Here is an 18,809-nt window from a genome sequence, read left to right as displayed (position 1 = left end):
CTTAGCAGTATGTGCTCTTCACAAGTTTTTACAAATTTTTAAGTGAACACGCAATTATTTTTATTTCTTTGTTCTTTGTAAAAAAAAAACGTTCCCTATGCTTTTGAGTCCTTCCAGTGTCAAGCAAGCTAACTGAACGCTGATTTGTGATAATTGATCGATGAATTTTCCTTATTTTTTCCTATCCTATGGATAGCATAAGCTAAGGAATCCTGTCACACAAAACGAACCAGACTTAAAAAATCAATTTTGTCAACTTTCATTGGAAAAAAACTTTACAAGCTAAATATCATCTTTGTGTACTCTTCATTTTCAATACAAAGTGTCAATCAAACTCATTTGTTCTAGTGTTTAGTGCTAGAATAGCAATGTATACTGACGTACTTAATAAGCGGAAATCCTATGATAGGGGTTTCGAACTGTAAGTGGCCAACAAACTTGCATTAGTAGTATCGTATATATGCAGGAAGATCTGGGGGAGAGAGATCCTTCGAGATCCTTTTGGCAGAGGGGGATCCCTTGTCCTCTAGGGGAGATCTTTTACGTTAGGAACGTGGTAATTGCGCTACATGAATTTGTCTGGCAGGTTATTGTTGGTATATATATTTTGTGATAGTCTAGTTTGTGAGAGATGGTAGACCCTTTATGTTGAAAGAGTGGTGTTTTCGCTACATGTGGCTTGCTGATTGTCGGAATATAAAGTGGTTGGAAACTCAAGTGGGGAGGTTATCCTAGGAGTTAAGATTAGGATTCATTTTGTCAGAATTATATTTGGCAAAAAGAATGGCCAAAACCAAAGCAAACATTAATCTAACAAATATTCATGAAATTTACCTGCAGATGAAGTACAATTATCCAAATTACGGTCTAAGGTTTCTGTATTTTATAGCTGCTAGTCCATACATTGATCTTGATTTTGATTTGGAGACAACACTGAAGCTGAGACCGTATGGCGATCTAATTGGAATTGATAATTCGTCACTGGACAACTACTTCAAATCGTTCAAAATACTTCGACTTCATGCAATACTCCACGAAACATCGGGTTTTCAAGCAGAGTACAATCGTAAAGGCCCTGGATCCTCCTATGTGTTACCTTGTCCAATTACGAACGAGTATTTTGGTCATATCACGGGATCGGGCTGTTTTTTTTGTGAAAACTTTTAAAAACAATTTGTTCACTTTTTGCTGTAACAAAAAACAGTGATATTAGACTTTGAAGGTTTTCGTTACAAGAAATCTGGTTTTATAATGAGAAAAATATTGATTTGTTCAATTAATTATTTTGACACATTTCTTATCACTCAGCCAGCTTCCTACAACTCACTTTGCACTAGTGACTGGAGATCTCATAGGAAGGTTACTGAATTTTTACATGATTTGTCTTAGAACAGCGGCACCTATCCCTACTGGTTTCTCTCACAAATTTTTGTCGCTATTAAATTTCGGTTTCCATTAAGGGAATTTTATGCCAAAGAGAAAGGGAAAACAGAATCACTTCAAACTCTCTTGCAGAAAGAGTTCATAGATTTGGAAGCACTTCTATGTCCAAAAGTTGAAGATTTTATATCGCCAATTGATAATATTACCTGCGCTCTGCACTCATTCTAGCTGCCCAAAAAGCAAAGGAGGAAAAATTTTGTTAAAGGAAAAGCAAAGTTGTATTTCTATTCGATCGCCCTGCCATCCAAGGAGCCGTCGAGTGGAGAACGCAGCTCTGTCAATATTTTGAGTAAATTCATCTCCAGGTTTGACAGTATGCAGTTGAATAACGAATGATAAGTAGTTGAAATTGACCTTATCAAAAGAACAGAAAATAGAATCACGGGGACAGAATATTCTGCGAAAACAACAGATTCTCTGCAACACTAAGGCAATTGAGACGTTGAAGGCTAAGGAAAAATTTTGAAAAATGACATAAGTGTATTCAAATGTACCGTGTCGTTACAACAGAAAACGAGAAAACTGAAACTGACCCCTTTATCTACGCCAAATGGGTCAGCACCAGTTCACGTGCCTCTGAAAGATGCAAATCTTTCTAATTAAATTAAAATGTTGGCCAGTGAACGCAACGCAGAGTCTATTGTCTACTATGGAAGAGGTTAAGGCATGCAGGCAAACTTTAAAAAGACTTGCAAAAAAGACGACAAAACCCGGGATATACTATTTACGAATTCTTTTGGATTGAAAGACAGACTAACAAAGAAGCAATACAATCTAAAAATATGAGTTTTAATTCATTTTTGCAAAAAATTTAATTTCAATTGAGTGTTAGAGAACACCAGATAGACTCCGCTAATGGAGAGGGTTTGAATGCGTGAATTTTTGATGAGGAAAATCAAGAGAGGAGTTCGTGGAAACTTTTTAATTCTCGGCTACACGTTCCCAAGTCCTTTTTTAACTCAAATTTTAATAACGCTTTTTCGTATTATAATGTCTTTAACCAAGTTTGTCTTTCCAAACTTGATTAAGAAGAATCAACATTTTATTTTTCATTGCTTTCCTCCACAGTTGGCTACGCTCTTCCAAATCCAAAGCTATGAACAATATAAAATCCACTAGCGAAAAGCTTTTTATGATGTTTGTGGTCCATCTTGTTGTGAAAAAACAGAATTTATATTCCAATTGTTATTGAGAAACGACGTTAGTTCTATTCGAACGTTAGTTCTATTTACTACTTCTATCAACACGAGCAGCCAAAGCTCAGGACATTAGAGCGTACAGTCAACATTTTTTTCACTGTTTTCTAGATTTGAATTCCTTTCTCCGCTGGAAAATTGTCTGCTTGTGTTTGACAATTCGTGTGAAAAAATTCTCAATGACAAAGAATTTTCAAAACTTGCAAGTGCTTGACGCCATAGAAACTTTAGTGTAGTTTACGTTAAGCAAAACTTATTTCATCAGAACAAATCGTCGCAAACAATTGATCTCAACACAACCTACATGAATTTGTTTGAATCAGCCAGCTAGAGACATATAGCAGATAAACTATGTTGAAAAATACCCATTTATTGAAGGAAAGCTAAGATCTTGCAACAGAAAAACCTTTTGAACTTTTCTTCATTGACTTTGATCCAAAATCGTCATACTTCTTGCGTTATTGCTCATTTATTGTACAGCCAAGTCCAATAATTTTTCATCTACCTTCCTCCAAAGTTGTTATCATTACTTTGACAGACGAGGAGCTGTCCGAGAGCAATTTCAGAAAGTTTCTCAAACTAGCACCAAACAATTTTATAAACTTTCTCTGTAAGCGTTTGCTGAATGTGATCAATGGCAATATTCCAGTAAACAAGCAGTTACTTAAAAGTCAAGAGAATTCATTTCAACAATTATCATCAAGGGAAACAGATTTGAAGAAAAACAGTTCGAAATGTTTTAAGCAAAAAAACAGAACTCATTCGAGAGTACGAATTGTCGTGCTATATTTACTTAAAGGTCGATAATGCATGTAGAAGGTTTTGTTTTGATCCCCACAAATATTCACTTCAAAAAACCCAGCCAGGCAGGAAATAAATGAAAATCCAATTTACCAGCAAAAAAAACAACTCAGTACAAGATGCAGACACTAACACAGATAGATCGATCAAGAGAAGAACGAGTAGCGGCGATGCAGCAAGTGATGCAGACTATGTGAAACCTGAATTGTTTTTTAGTGATGGCAGTGAAATAGAGCCAATAGTGAAAACTTGGAAGACTTCAGCATTTGACTCAACATTGTCAGAACTGAAATTGGTGGATGAAAACAAAACAAAAGAGCTGCAATTTTCCTTTATTAAATTTTCAATTCAAATCTTGTTTCTATTAGTTAGGAGACTAACATTCTCCACATTGACGATGAGCCTCAATGAGTAGAGGTAACAAGATTTGTGTACATTTTACAAGAACCTACAAAAAAATGACATCTCACGGTATTCCAAAATCTTGATTGAACTTGATATATCAGTCGACTTGGGTTATAATACCCACGCAAAAAAAATTTCGATCACTTTTATTGTGAAGATGAAAAGGCAATCGTATCAAAACAACCGAAGCAAAAAAAACAGCCAGAAGGAGGACGATCTGAACCAAAGGAAAGAAACGCAAAGCCAAATGCCAAGAGTCGATGAAAGTAGAGATAAGACAGCAGAAGAGGTGCGTAGAAAAGACTGGGATTTCTATTGATGATGTGCGGAAACTTGACAAGTTCTATTTGCACGGCCTGTCGTCGTTTGCAAGCGCAAGGATATTGCAAAATTTGAGCAATAAACAATGAAGAAAAAGAAAATGTATCTGGAAACGTAACAATCTTTCACTAAATAGCGTTTTCGTCTCCTCGGGTTTCCAAAGCTCAAAGTGGTTGTTAATGATATAGATGAGATCTGGTCCGTAGATCTAGCATATGTTGATAAAGTTGCAAAATACAACCATGTTGTAAAATTTCTGCTTGTCGCTGTTGACTGTTTGTCAAGGTATCTCAGGGATGAGCCACTGAAAACAAACTATGTCAAAGAGACAGCAGAGGCCTTCAAAAGATGATCAGGCATAAACAACCTGAAAAAATTGGGGTTGATGATTGTACAGAGTCCCTCGGTGCGTTCAAAGCCCCATGAACTGGACGCGGAATCCGTTTATACTGTACGTTCAGTGAGAAAATGTCTGCTTTTGAGGACAGAAAAATTCTCTCTTTGAAAAATATAATCTACAAAATATTTGGAAGATAAATGGTCTTCATATATAGAAAAATTTGATGCGTTTGTTGAAACAATCAATTCTAGAGAAAATAGAACGATATTTTTTTACCCATTTTTTGAATGCGCCACTTTATGATATAGCCGTTTTGCGCTTGTTTTCTCTCGTCTCATTTAATTATTTCCGACAGGTCTTAGGTGTTGTTTTGCTGGATTTTGTTTTTGCCGTCCTTTTGTTATTCGTGTGTCCTACAACATTGCATGTTTAGCTTTCGTCTTTTGTTTGGTGGTTTTTACCTAGTTAACGGGTCTTTTTTCAAAAAATTAATCCTAAAAGATCTTGGAAGAATAGCTTAATCATCTGAAATTCTTGCGGGGGAAAAAACTATTCTCGTAAAAAAGTTAACCTTGTGAAAAATTTGTAATAACCTTAATAAGAAGAGGTTAATCTTGTAAGATAATGCAAGAACCTTGTAAAAATCTAAGATTTAACAACGTCTTTTGACGCAAAAGGAGAAAAAAGATCTGTTTGGTGTTTTTATTTCGCTAACAGTTTTCTTGTTTTCTTTTTTTTGTCTGGTTGTTTAGTATTTTTCCGGTCGATTGTTATGGCAATTCAATATGGGCAATTAACTAAAACATAAATTGAAAATTTACATAACTATAAAGAAGATCAGAAAAGCAGAGGTGATGCACGAAGTGCTAAACCTATATGTAAGAGAGGTGACATCAGACTTTCAACCAATTTTTAGCATCACTAATAGATCAGAAAGAATAGCAACAAACTTCCGTGTTTGAATATTTCAGTAGTTTGCTCTTTAAGATGAGAGACAAAAATCAAATGAAGTAAAATTAAACAAAATTTAATTTGAAAGTGCTTGGCAGCATTTTAGAAACAGTAGCACATATTTTTCAAATTACCCGGAGTCAAGTCCCAGAGTAAACCAGCACTGAATCATGAGTGAGGGGTAGAAGTGAGGGGTAGGGGCTGATGTGGGAGGTGTTTGTGCCTGTGGGATGGCGAGTTTTGCCAAACGCCATTAAATTACAAAATGTTGTTGTAGCTGTCGCACAGAGCTGCAATTAGCAGGTACTTTTGGAGGGATACCGGCGCTTAGGTGGTATGCTGGTAGGACACTAGGGTGGTACTGGCCGTTTAATTTCGGTGGGATACTTGCGGGGTACAACGAAGGACAAACAAATGCTCCTTCATTCTCCGTAATTAAACCACAAAAATAATAAGGTGTCGTTCACAGAGTTAGTAGGGGCACGTAACTTGTTTTTTCAACATTTCGGACCAAACATGTCAGATTTTCGAAAATTTCAAAAATATCATGAATTTTCTCTTGACAGAGAATTTTTTTGAAGAAACAGCTGTAGTATTACGAGAGCTGTTACAAATGAGCGGATAATTAATCCCGCATTAGAGCGAACGTATTTAGGCGCTAATTAACCATTCTTTCGCCGCGCGCTAAACAAACTAACGCTTATTAAGACTACCAGTACACAAGTATTTAAACAACTCAGTTCGACTTATTTAAATAACACAACTTTAGGCCTGGATCTCCTCGCTTATATCCAGGATAGAAAATGTACGTTGTTGAACGTAGGCGGCCTGTAAAACCACAGTTTCTTTTGATTTAAATTACTTCTGCTTTTGACAGTTGCAATGCAGATCTTTCCCCCCAAGTTCAATAAAGATGAAGCAGATTGCTTCAGGGGAAAAGACAATAGAGTCTCATAAAAAGCCCCCAAAAAAACCATAATTGTTGCGGTTTTAGAAGAGGGGAAAAGCAGAAAACAGGCGCCTACGAAATCAATAATTGATGCTCTCAGCTTTTTAGATTTTTATTATTTTTTGGAGTTTCAATAATTTTTCCGTGAGATAAAAAAGAGTTAATTCTCTTGCCTTCTCGGCCAATAGAAAAATTAAGAAGCACCTCACTATGAACGTGAGTTTGTGATTCGCTCCCTATCGGCCCAAACGGAGCTGAGAGGAATTAATTGTTTCTCTCAGCGAAGTGGGACGGAATAAAATTAGAGAGACAGAAATCACACCCAGAAACAAGCAGCAGACAACTGCTTTCATTTTTTCTCAAAATTTAACTTCACTTTAACAATAAAATAGTCGAACAAAATTGTTTAATAACTTAGACAAATAATTCCAGATTTGATTTTATAACTTTCTTTTTCGACAAATAACATAACTGAAGAAACACCCAAGTGAACGATCGCCCAACAGCTCACCTCCAATTCACCACTACACAACTGGTAATTAGTAAGCTGTAATTTTATATTTACTCTTTTATAAATTTAATACTTTCAGCCCCCCAACTATTTTAAATTGAGACTTATAGCACAGACAGGTGTTAGGCATATATCTTTGCCTTCGATTTGTTATATCTTTTGTCAAGTTTGACTGGCATACATAAAGAGATCCCGTATTGTGTGATCTGTAGCAGCCCAGCCAAATTTGATAACTGGTGCGCCCAGAGGAAAGAATCACGCCTGAATTTTTGTTTTTCTATCCGATCGGATTAAAATAGTAAAATAACCACTACCACAGAAGTGAAAGCACACTAATAGACAAACAAATAGAGTAATTTATATCAAATTTACGGCCGAAATACAGTAAATTTACATTAAAATAGTAACAGGCAACTGATTCTTTGCTCTTGTAAAATTGTTCTGACCCGGGTGGGGGTAATCTATGTCCGATTTTTAGTTTATTTATATAACAATTGAAGTAAATTCACACTTTATAGTCGAAATTTAACCAAAAATCATCCCCCCAAAACCTATTTAGCCTAATTTTCACCCAATTTTCATCAAATTTATGGTTAAATTTTAGTATTTACACCTTAAATAACCGAAATTCAACCAGATTCTATCCCCCCAAAACATATATAATTTGATTTTAACCCAATTTTCACCAAATTTATGGTTGAATTTTAGTATTTTCACTCTAAATAATTGAAAGTTATACAAAATTCATCCCCCCATAACCTGTTTAGTCTATTTCTAACCCGATTTTGACCAAATTTATGGTTAAATTTTAGTATTTTCACACTAAATAATCGAAATTTATACAGAATTTATCCCCCCAAACCTTGTTTAGACTATTTCTGACCCGATTTGGACCAAATTTATGGTTAAATTTTAGCATATGCACTCCAAATAACCAAAAATTATCCAAATTTCATCGCCTCAACATCTAATTAAACTAAATTTTAGCCGATTTTCACCAAATTCACAGCAGAATTTTAGCATTTTCACACTAAATAGCCGATTTTTAACCAGAAATCATCCCCCCAAATCATATTTAGAGTAACATATGTCTAATTTTTACTGAATTTTTGACCAAAATATAGCATTTTCAAACAATTTAACGTAAATTTAACCAGAATTCATCCCCCCAATACGTGTTTAGTGTAATTTATATCTAATTTTCTACACATTTAAGCACACGTTGTTGCATTTTCACATTAACTAACCCAATTTTGTTTAAATTTAAGCCTTCCTTAATTGAATATTCACTCTGTTTTATCAATTCCTTGACCCGGGTGGGGTAATATTAATCAAATTTTAACCAAATAAACATCATTTTGACCTAAATTCTCAAATATTAACCAGATTTTAACAAAATTAACGTCACTTTTATCATAATTTAACGGATACTAATCGCATTTAAGCCTTAAAAACATCATTCTTATCCAATTTTAACCAATATTACTCAAGAAAATAGCCATATTAACGTCATTTTTACACAAAATTAGTAAATATTAACCAAGTTTTGACCACATAAATCTCAATAAGGCTCAAATTTAACAAAGAATAACGGGTTTTAAACTAAATTTTATCCCCCCAACATAGATTTTTAGCCTGAAAATAACATAAATTGATGAGAATTCCCCAATTTTAACCGGTTTCACAAGTACAATTTCACCAATAGAGGTTTTAAACAGTGCATGGACCAAACTGGAATAGTTATTGTAGAACATCTTAATCTAACAGCAATAGAAAACACTAGAAGGGGTAAAATAACACGATTTATTACTGACGGAATTACCTTTGTAGCTATTTTCTACGTGTTTGAGCATAATTCCCCAGCTAATTTTTATATAACCTATGCATCTGAGAGCCCTAATTTTCAGAATTTACTAACTTTGTTAAAAACTAAAAACAGTGTGATCGAGATTCCTGCAGAAAATTTAGCCAATAATTAATTTAAAGCGTAAATTAGCCTTTTTAACCCGCTTTGTACACAAATTTATCATAGAAAAGTTGTTGTTTCATGCTAAAATACGGTCATTAACAGACTCAATCACTTTAGAAACATTATACATACACATTTCTACATAATAATAACTACTAAAATACTACTACTGATGTACTAAACAACCCGTATTAAACGTTTTTATACTGTCCTCTGTGTAATTTCATACAAAAATACAATAATAAAACAGAAAAAAAACAATTGTTCTATGTTATTTATATGTCATATATTAAAGTAAATGTTCAGAATTTAAACATAAGTATTAAAGTACAGAACAAAATAGGCAAAGTTTCATATTATTTAACTGATCAGAACAGAAACTTCTTATGCATTTACCATCATTGTCCTAACGAAACACAGACCGAAATCTACATTACTTATAAGTGGACTAACCCAAACTTTAATGAACTTTTGGTTGCTCTAAGAAATCGAAACAGTGTAATAGAATTAGCCTAAACGTTATCATCTAGCGTGTGGATGAGCCACCAAAATATAACTTCCCCGTTTGGTTTACAAATTTTAAAAATCATTAAACCCAAATACATCAACGTTTCTCCTGACGATCCGAGTTTACCAGATAGAGTTAAATTACTTATAAAAACAGAATTTGTCACACAAATTAGATTTTCAAAAATAAACAGATTTCACCAATACTCTGTTGAATTTAAACACTCTGAAAATACGTATCCTTGGTTATTAAATTTTACCGTCGAGCAAACTGATATTTACTCTTGGGTTGAAATCTTTAGCACTGATAACGGCAAAAACTTTGAATTTAAAATACAATCATTAAACGGGCCTAAACAAATAAAATTCATAACACAAAACAAACAATTCAACTTTCTACTTTAGTATTAGTGTTTTATTACTTAATTGTCATAACAAAAATATTTTCTACACTAATTACCCAAACTAATAGTACCTTCGTATAAAATATTCTTTTCATATACTAAAACAAAACATGGCAGCGAACGTTGTTGCGTACCCCGACATAGCGTTAGAGAAATTTACAGGTTTAGATCCATCTGAAGATGCCCAGGAATTCTTTAGTTTAATACAAAGAAAAATCCAATTCTCACTAGGAACAAGAGATCCTGCGGATGCTGATTTACAAGCAGCATACGACGCTAGACAAAAAGCATTGTTTGGTTCGGTTTTGCGTGGGCCCGCAGCCCAATGGTTTGAAACCTTAGCACCAGGTTTAGCATGGAACGAAGTTAGAAATCAGTTCATTACCCGCTTTACTGATGCAAAAGACAAGTATAGGAAAAGAATTGAAGTCGAGAGTATTAAAAGGCAACCAGATGAATTGATAAAAAGCTATACACACCGAGTAACAAAAGCAGTTGAAAAAGGATGGCCAGATCCAGATTTTAACAACGACCAGCGTAACGCTAAGTGTATGGAGTACTTTGTAAGAGGATTAACGCCACCTACACTCAAGCAAAAGGCACATCAGCGGTTAATAGAAAACCCAGCTACAACTTGGCAACAATTACAGGATCATGTAGCAACTAAAGACTTAAGTTTTTCTGTTAGCAGTGAATTCACGGGTACTGCCTCAAGTAGTATCGACAATAAAATAGAAATAGAAGGGTTAAAAAACCAACTCACAGAAATTGCAAATTTAATGAAAGATCATAAAATAAACGCCACATACAACAACGACAACCCCAGATTCAAACAAAACCAGACTAGATTCTGCAAGTTTTGCAAACGTTCAGGTCACACAATAGCTTTCTGCTTTAAGTACAAGGACTTTAAAAACGAAAACCGAAACCCACCTCAACAACGAGAAAAGTTCACAGATAATTATAAACGTAGTAGGTGCCATTCACCAGGTCAACAAAATTACAAATCAAACAATTATGACAATCGAAATTCTAGGGACAGACAGAGAAATAGTTATAACCAAAATCAATCCAATTATCAAAACAACTCTAGATCAGACTACCGACATCGATCACCGTACCCATCAAACTCTTCAAACAATTATCGATCATCTTCTTACGATAACCGATCACAGGAACGACAAAATAACTATCGAAACAACTTTTACAGAGATAACAATAGGCAAAATAGTAGGGATAGACAAAGCAACGGTCCTCCAAGATCAGATAATCGATATCGTGATAGGAGTAGAGACCATGACCGGGATAGGACACCTACTAGACAAAACAATAATACTCATTCAAGAGATAACAGTGAAGGGCGAAGCCCTCGAGTTCACTTTACCAGTGAAACTTCCAGAAACTATTACAATAATGAGAATCACAACGACGAGTATTTAAACTAGACAGGTCTCCGTTCATAAACACTAATGATAACAAAGCAAGTTACTCACATATCTATATTAATTTATACCAATCCGTCGGAGACAAAAATAAAAATAACGGCTTAGAAACACAGTTTTTATTGGACACAGGAGCATCAAGCTCTATAATTAATTACCACACTTATCTTGAACTATGTAAATTACAACACATTGAGATGAAAGCTTCAAAAAATCATACTTTAGCGGTTAATGGTGAGAAACTAAAACTTCTAGGTCAAATTACTTTCAAAACTTCTTTCGACATTGAAGGAAAGTATCAAGTGGAAGTTACCACATGGGTTTCAGCAAAAGATGGTTGCAAGCCAAATCTGTTGGGAATGGATTTCCTTGAATCTACAGTAAAATCTATTGACCTAACCACTCCAAAAATTGATTTAAAAACTTACCCTGAAGTAGCCGTCACACTATCTAGATACCAAACGAAAAGCTATCCATACATTAGCTCTTACAAAGTTGTAACTCTTGACCAGCAACTACCATTAGCACCAAAATCAACTCGAGTAATATCAATTAGACCACCAAATGAATTCTTCAGAAAGGGAACCTCCTTCGTAATTGGAAGTGAACTGCAAGCTCAAGGAATTTATACTTACAACGTTCAGTGTTTTAGAAAAGAAAAGGAATTACCAATAATGCTAAACAATCCTCAAAACAACAAGGTTGTCATCCAAAAGGGTCCTATTGGACACACTTTAGAAGACATTGAAATTAGACAAGACCCAGAATTTTCTGTAGTTGACAACGTTGCATTCATAAACCACCTAATGAATAGTGACACTAATTGGGATCAAATATTCCATGTTAGTGAAAAACAAGGTCCAAAAATTTCAAAAATTCAAAATTTCTTTGCAAGCAAAACTCCTGAAAAACAAAAGAAAACAGAAAAGCGAAAAAGGCAACAAGATTTTACCAACAACTACGAATTAGAAACAGACTTTAGCGACGACCTCAAGGATCTTAAGCCACAATTAGAAACAACTGATGAGAACATCAGACCCGTTGAACTTCCCAAAGAAAAACTTAACAGGTTTGACAAAACCGATCAAGCGTTTCTCAAAAAATTTGATTTCAGTCAAGCTGATATCAATGACGAAAACTTAGACAAGTTACTGAGGACTTTAACTAAAAATAAAGACGTTTACTCTCAACACAAATACGATGTTGGAAAGATAAAACAAAAGTTTCATGTTAAACTTTTACCTAATTCAACTTTGACAAAACAAAGACCATCCAAAGTACCATTACATTATCAGGAAAAACTAGAAAACCTATTGGAACAACTGTGTAAAACAGGTATAATCCGGGAAATGGGTAATGATAAAGAAATGGGATCAGAATTTATTAATCCAATCATAATCCTACCCAAGGGGAACACAGTAAAACTGGTTATAGATGCCCGATATCTGAATTCAATAACAGACCTTAGTCGATATTCATGGCCACTCGAACCAATCGGAAGTCTATTAACTAGATTAAAAGGTAATTTCTTCACAACCAGTGATCTTTGTTCAGCCTATAACCAAGTCCCTCTAACTGAGGAAACCAAACAGCTGGTAAGTTTTGTAATTGGTCCAAAGCAATACACATTTGAACGCGGATTTTACGGCCTATGCGGTCTACCTAATTTCTTTAGTCGTATAATGACTATCCATTTTGCACCATTAATTAGAAAAAAACAAGCTATAACCTACATTGATGACACCATCATGCAAGCGCAAGATGAAACCGAAATGTTTGAAATAATTGACAAGTACCATGAACTTTTAAGGAAATCAGGATTGAAAGCTCAACCTGAAAAGACTAAATTTTTCCTTAGGAAAGTACAGTTCTTGGGACATGTAGTAGGTAAAGATGGAATACAACCAGTCAAGAAGCGAGTAGCAGATTTAAAAGCACTTAAGTCGCCTGAAAACAAACGTGATGTCATGAAAGTTCTAGGCTGCTTAGGATTCTACAGCATGTACATCAAAAATTTGCATGTTGACTGCAAACCATTCTATGACTTAACCCGCACAGAAACTAAATTTGTTTGGACAATGGAACACGAAAAACTGTTTAACGACATTAAAAACAGAATTAGCGAAGATACTATCTTAGCAATACCGGATACTAAATACCCTTTCCACGTGCATGTAGACGCTTCTTCTATAGGAGTAGGCTCAATTCTCGTTCAAGAATTTCCAGAAGGGAAACGAATAGTGTCTTTTAACTCTAGAATTTACACTAAAGAGGAACAAAAAATGAGTACCACAGCACGCGAACTTTGCGGTGTAATATCGGCATTACAAACTCATGAGCATTACCTAATTGGTTCTCCCCATCCTGTATACGTGTACACAGACCATAAACCTTTAATGTATCTATGGGGTAGAAGAGGAAAACTCTCTCACAGGTTTTTTAGATACCAGTTAGTAATATCTCAATTTCAGAACTTGAAAATTATTTGGACTGAAGGAAAAAACTTAGCTTTTCCCGACATCCTAAGTCGCAATGTAAAAATTAAAGATCTGGACAAGTATCAACTTAAACACAAAAAGATACCAAAAGACATTAGTTTTTACGACGAGCATGGTAACGAGGAAAAATACTTCATTTTGCGTGATAATGAAAAGGGACCAGCAGATGACTTTTTTCCAATCCTAAAACAAAGCATAACGGGTATCGACAAATTCATTTTCAAAAATGACAAAATGGTAAAGCAAAAGTACGACAATAATCAAAACAGACTTTGCTCAATAAACAATATTTCGGAAGATTTCTCGTATGGTTCATCAATTAACCACTATAGGCGTCACCGCAAACATGAAATAACCCCTGTATCAGAACAGGAGGAAGGCGAAACGTCTGATCATTATACAGAAATTGATTCCTACCCTGATGAAGGGATAACCGAACAAAATTTTGACCCAATTTCGGAATTTGAATTGTTCAATGAGAACCAGTCACCGGAATTAGATTTTGACAAACTCTACATTGATCAAACTAATACCACAGACTCGGAGTACAGATTCCCTCTAGAATACGATAAAGTTTTTCTCGTGAAAAATAGCACTTGTATAGACAAAACCGAATTAGCAAAAAAATTTCCCGAAAATACAAAAATACAAGATGCAAGAGAACTCATCGATAAACTGACAATCTTCTCTAAAGAAGTTGATTTAAATACATCGGTAATTTGTCAAGAACAATTAAAAGACCCAGTGATACAACAAATTCGCCAATTAAGGACGAACAATAACAAAGATGAAAAGAAAATTGAATTCCGACAATCTAAAGCCATAATGTCATACATTAATAACTTTGAAAAACTGAGTTTTGTAGGCAACATCTTATGTATTCAACATCAAACAGACGAACCAGATATTGAATTCTTAAAAATTTGTGTACCACTGTCATTGTTCTTTAAAGTTTTTCAGCTAGCTCATTGTGAACTGTCAGGTCATGTCGGTTTAGATAAAACACTTGCTAATGTAAAACGATTTTTTTATTGGCCCGGAATGTATAAATGGATTGAAAACCTAATTGCTGATTGCCTTGAATGCCAAAAAAATAAACGAAAACGGAGAGACATCCACGAAGCACCTCTCGAAAAGTGGACTGATACAGTCCCATTCCCCTTTCATACGGTCCACATTGATCACAAAGGACCTTTAAATCCTCCATCAAACGGTAAACACCATTGTTTAGTTATTGTCGATTCATTTTCGCGTTTCATTCAAGTATACCCTGTACGTTCCACAGACGCAGTAGACACCATAAAAGCTTTAGAAAAGTTCATCTTGTCTTTTGGAATACCACAAAAACTTGTTTATGATAAGGGTTCGGCATTCATGAACCAAGATTTTGCGAGTTACATTCATGAATTAGGTATAACACCCGCACCTCGAACTGCTTATGCGCCTTGGACTAATGGTAAAGTCGAGATCCAAAACAAACATCTAGGAGCACATTTCCGAATTTTTCTAGAACAAGCTCGAGGTAAATGGGACGAACTGGCACCAAAATTTGCTTTTTCTCATAACACGGTTCCAAATGCTAGTACTGGAATCTCACCTTATGAAATTGTGTTCGGACAAAAACCACAGATACCTCTGTCACTTAAGTTAGGACTCCTACGAAATTCACAACTCACATGCTCTTCCGAGTTTTGCAAAGACCTGCCTCTTCACAGGCATACCTTGCAAACTTCAAAAAACACCGAAATTGACAAACTTCTAAAACCGACTATTAACAATTCGTTGCTTATGCGAGAAAACCAATTCAAACAAATATACAATAACGCTTATAAAAAGAGCTTAGAAAACAATAACCGCGCACATAAACATAGAAACAAACACAAATTAGGCAAGCCACTTGAGGTTGGACAAAAAGTTCTAATGGAAAACCATCAAATTGAGTTAGGAAAGTCAAAAAAACTACACGAACTAAGATCAGGTCCTTATACTGTAGAAAAAAAACTAACCAATGTTAACTATGAATTAACTTTAGATAGCAACCCGGCCACCAGGAAGGTCGCTCATAGAAATCACCTAGTCGAGTACTACCCAGCTACTGAAACTATACCAGAGTTAACTCTAGAGTATGGTATAGATAAAAATAATTGTGACACATTTTATAATAATCTAATGACAAGTCAGATGAATAAACTCAATAGTCCTTTGACTAAATTCTCCTTCCAAAGCCCCACTAACACCGAATATTTCCCCGTGGATAATTTCATACGAAGAGACTCCCCTGTGCAGAACTTCGACCCTGACCGAACACCTACCAATTTCGATTCTGGATTCAACGAAGCAAGTTCAGGTGGTCGTAATGACCCACCTCCAGTCCAAACACACTTACCTAGCGGTAGTCGAACAAGAAGTTCAACTCCTTGCCCACAGCACAATTCTAGAATACCTCTAGACCCTAATTTAAGTCCTCTCCGCCCTAATACATCGGAACAAGGACCTTCTAATTTACAAACTTTAGAAAATAATAATAATAATAGGCGAACTTCTAGTCGCTCGGCCAAGCCGCCATCACGCTATCAAGCCGGATTTACTTAACTTTGTTTTAGGTAGCAATAAATCCAGTCAACATTTACTGGCAGTGCCTATTACTACAACTTATAGCCTTAATTCCCGACTTGAAGCGCTAAAAAAGAACAGGATGAAAAGATATCCTTGTTTTGAAAAACTCTATTTTTCTTATTTACTTATAAGTCTTTTCTACTTTTGTACTCTTTCTATAGTTATTAACGCTACTGAGGATATTAATGACGTATCTAACAAACTTAGGGTCATTCATTATGACTGTTCTAAAATGAAAGAAAATAAAATGTATGCTTTAACACAAGTTTCTCCTTGCAAAATTACACCCGAAAACATTCAAATGGTTGATACACATGTAACACTTTATCAACGGTCTTATCGGACCTTTGTTAAAGCTCTTATGTGCAAAGTCACTGCAATGCTCATTCGTTATAATTGTGGTATGTTTTCCCATTCATCAATTGTACACAACGCTCCAATAATAACATACGATATTATTGTTTCACCCGAACAATGCCTAAATGCTAATAAAACTGGAAAAATTACTGTTACCGAATTTGACGATGATGACAAGGAAATAGACATAAAACATGGAATAAAAACTGTCTCCTATAAAAACCAGGGAGTTGATCTTGAAGGTGAATCATCAACATCTTGTGATAATCGTGGTCAAATTAAACACTTCTCTTTTGAAACCTTGATGCAAGAAACTGTACTCGATATTGATCTTAATGACAGAACTGTCTATAACAGTCAAGGACTAAAACTTCCTTATGCCCTCTCAGAAGGAGGTTGTCATTCGACATCACTCGACCCCTTTGCATACAATTGGGAGGCACCGGAAAATTGTATAGTTACTAAAAGATTTTCACAAAACGCAAAAATGCTAAAACATGAAAACGAACTTGGTAACGTACAGTATTTCATAGTGAGTGATGAAAAACCGGAGACGCCCTATGAAGGACCAGGAACGTATTCTCCTGCTGAAATGGACATAAAAATTAGAGTAATTGATGAAAAAGGAAAGGTGTGTGGAAAACCAGAATTTATTTACAGAACAAATTTAGATTCTTTATATGTTTCTTATAAAGGCGGATTTAATATGAAGACTGGCAAACCTTATAAAACAAAAACTCAACAATTTTTTCATAAACTTCGTGTTGAACCTGACAATAGCCTAAGTGTAAATGGGTTTAATAGGAAGCCTTCAGATGAACAGATCCGAACATCCGACAATGGTTTTGTTGCATGGGAACACTTAGACAAAGACAAGTTAGACTATGATCTTAACCTTGCGGTAAAAATGGATTTTGTCATATATCATAATTACATGCAAATAAAACAAGCATGGAAAGGTTTGGTCATAGAACAATGCGAACTTGACCGAACTCAAAAACAAATGATACTAATGCAGGCTATCCAAAACAATCGTTTAGCTGGATATATGTTAACCGGCAACCGCTCGATGTTCTTAGACACAGATGGTAGCATAGGTTGGCTGTACCACTGTCCAAAACGAAACTCACCACTTCAGGTTCTTGAACAGTGTTATGATAGGATTCCTATTCATTATGATGGTAGGACAATGTTCGTCGACCCAATTACTCGACAAACCTACCCTTTTGCAAACGAAGTAGATTGTGTTGGAGGCTACAAAAATGCCTACCAATTAGATATTGATAATGAAAATTCATGGTACCATTTGATGCCAGCACCTGTTCCTTTACAACCGCCAAAAATATTCTCTTCAAGAGTTATTAGTTCTATTCCAAAATTTACCGGTTACGAATCGCAACGTGCCGGAATTTACACACCAAATCAACTTAAATCTTTTTGGGACAATATCTTGCATTCGGAAGCTTCAAAATCTGTTTTGACAAAAATTTCAAGAGAAGTTCTAGAAGGAAGAAGCATAGACTATTCTCAAAAAGATATCTATGCGTCAGCAATGGGAATTAACAGACAAATTTATCTAGATTCTCTTCTTTCACCTACATTTTTTACAGACCAGTTCAAAGGCACTTTTGGAATCATCACTTTTTATCTGGAAAAAATTGGAGTTTATTTTGCTTGTTTCTTGTGCACAAAATTCTTAACTGATGTAATCGTAACAATCATAAGAGCGTTCGAAATCCACAAAATATCCAACAAAACAATGGGTTTTTGGAAAATTCTATTAGGAGCAACATATAATCTCTGTATCTTATCGTTCTTTACACCGGTATTCTCTAACGAAACCAAACCGTCGGCCCCGCAGAACAACAATCATTTTTTACCGCTTAGTAATTATCAACCTTACAGCACAATAGAAAAAACTTACAAATGCGTTGAGGATCAACCAAGAGAAAATAAAATTGATGAGCATTGTCATACAGAAAATAATAAAGGAGAATACCCAAATCTGGCGTCACATCAACCACAACCACAAAATGATGCAACCATTCGAAGTGTGGTGGCACCTCCTTAAAAGCTGTTAAAAAAAATCATCTTTTTCA

Source organism: Convolutriloba macropyga, chromosome 1, assembly GCF_964194025.1.
Source record: "Convolutriloba macropyga chromosome 1, txConMacr16.3, whole genome shotgun sequence".
NCBI classification, from domain to species: domain Eukaryota; kingdom Metazoa; phylum Xenacoelomorpha; order Acoela; family Convolutidae; genus Convolutriloba; species Convolutriloba macropyga.
Note: the sequence above shows the minus strand (reverse complement) of the source record.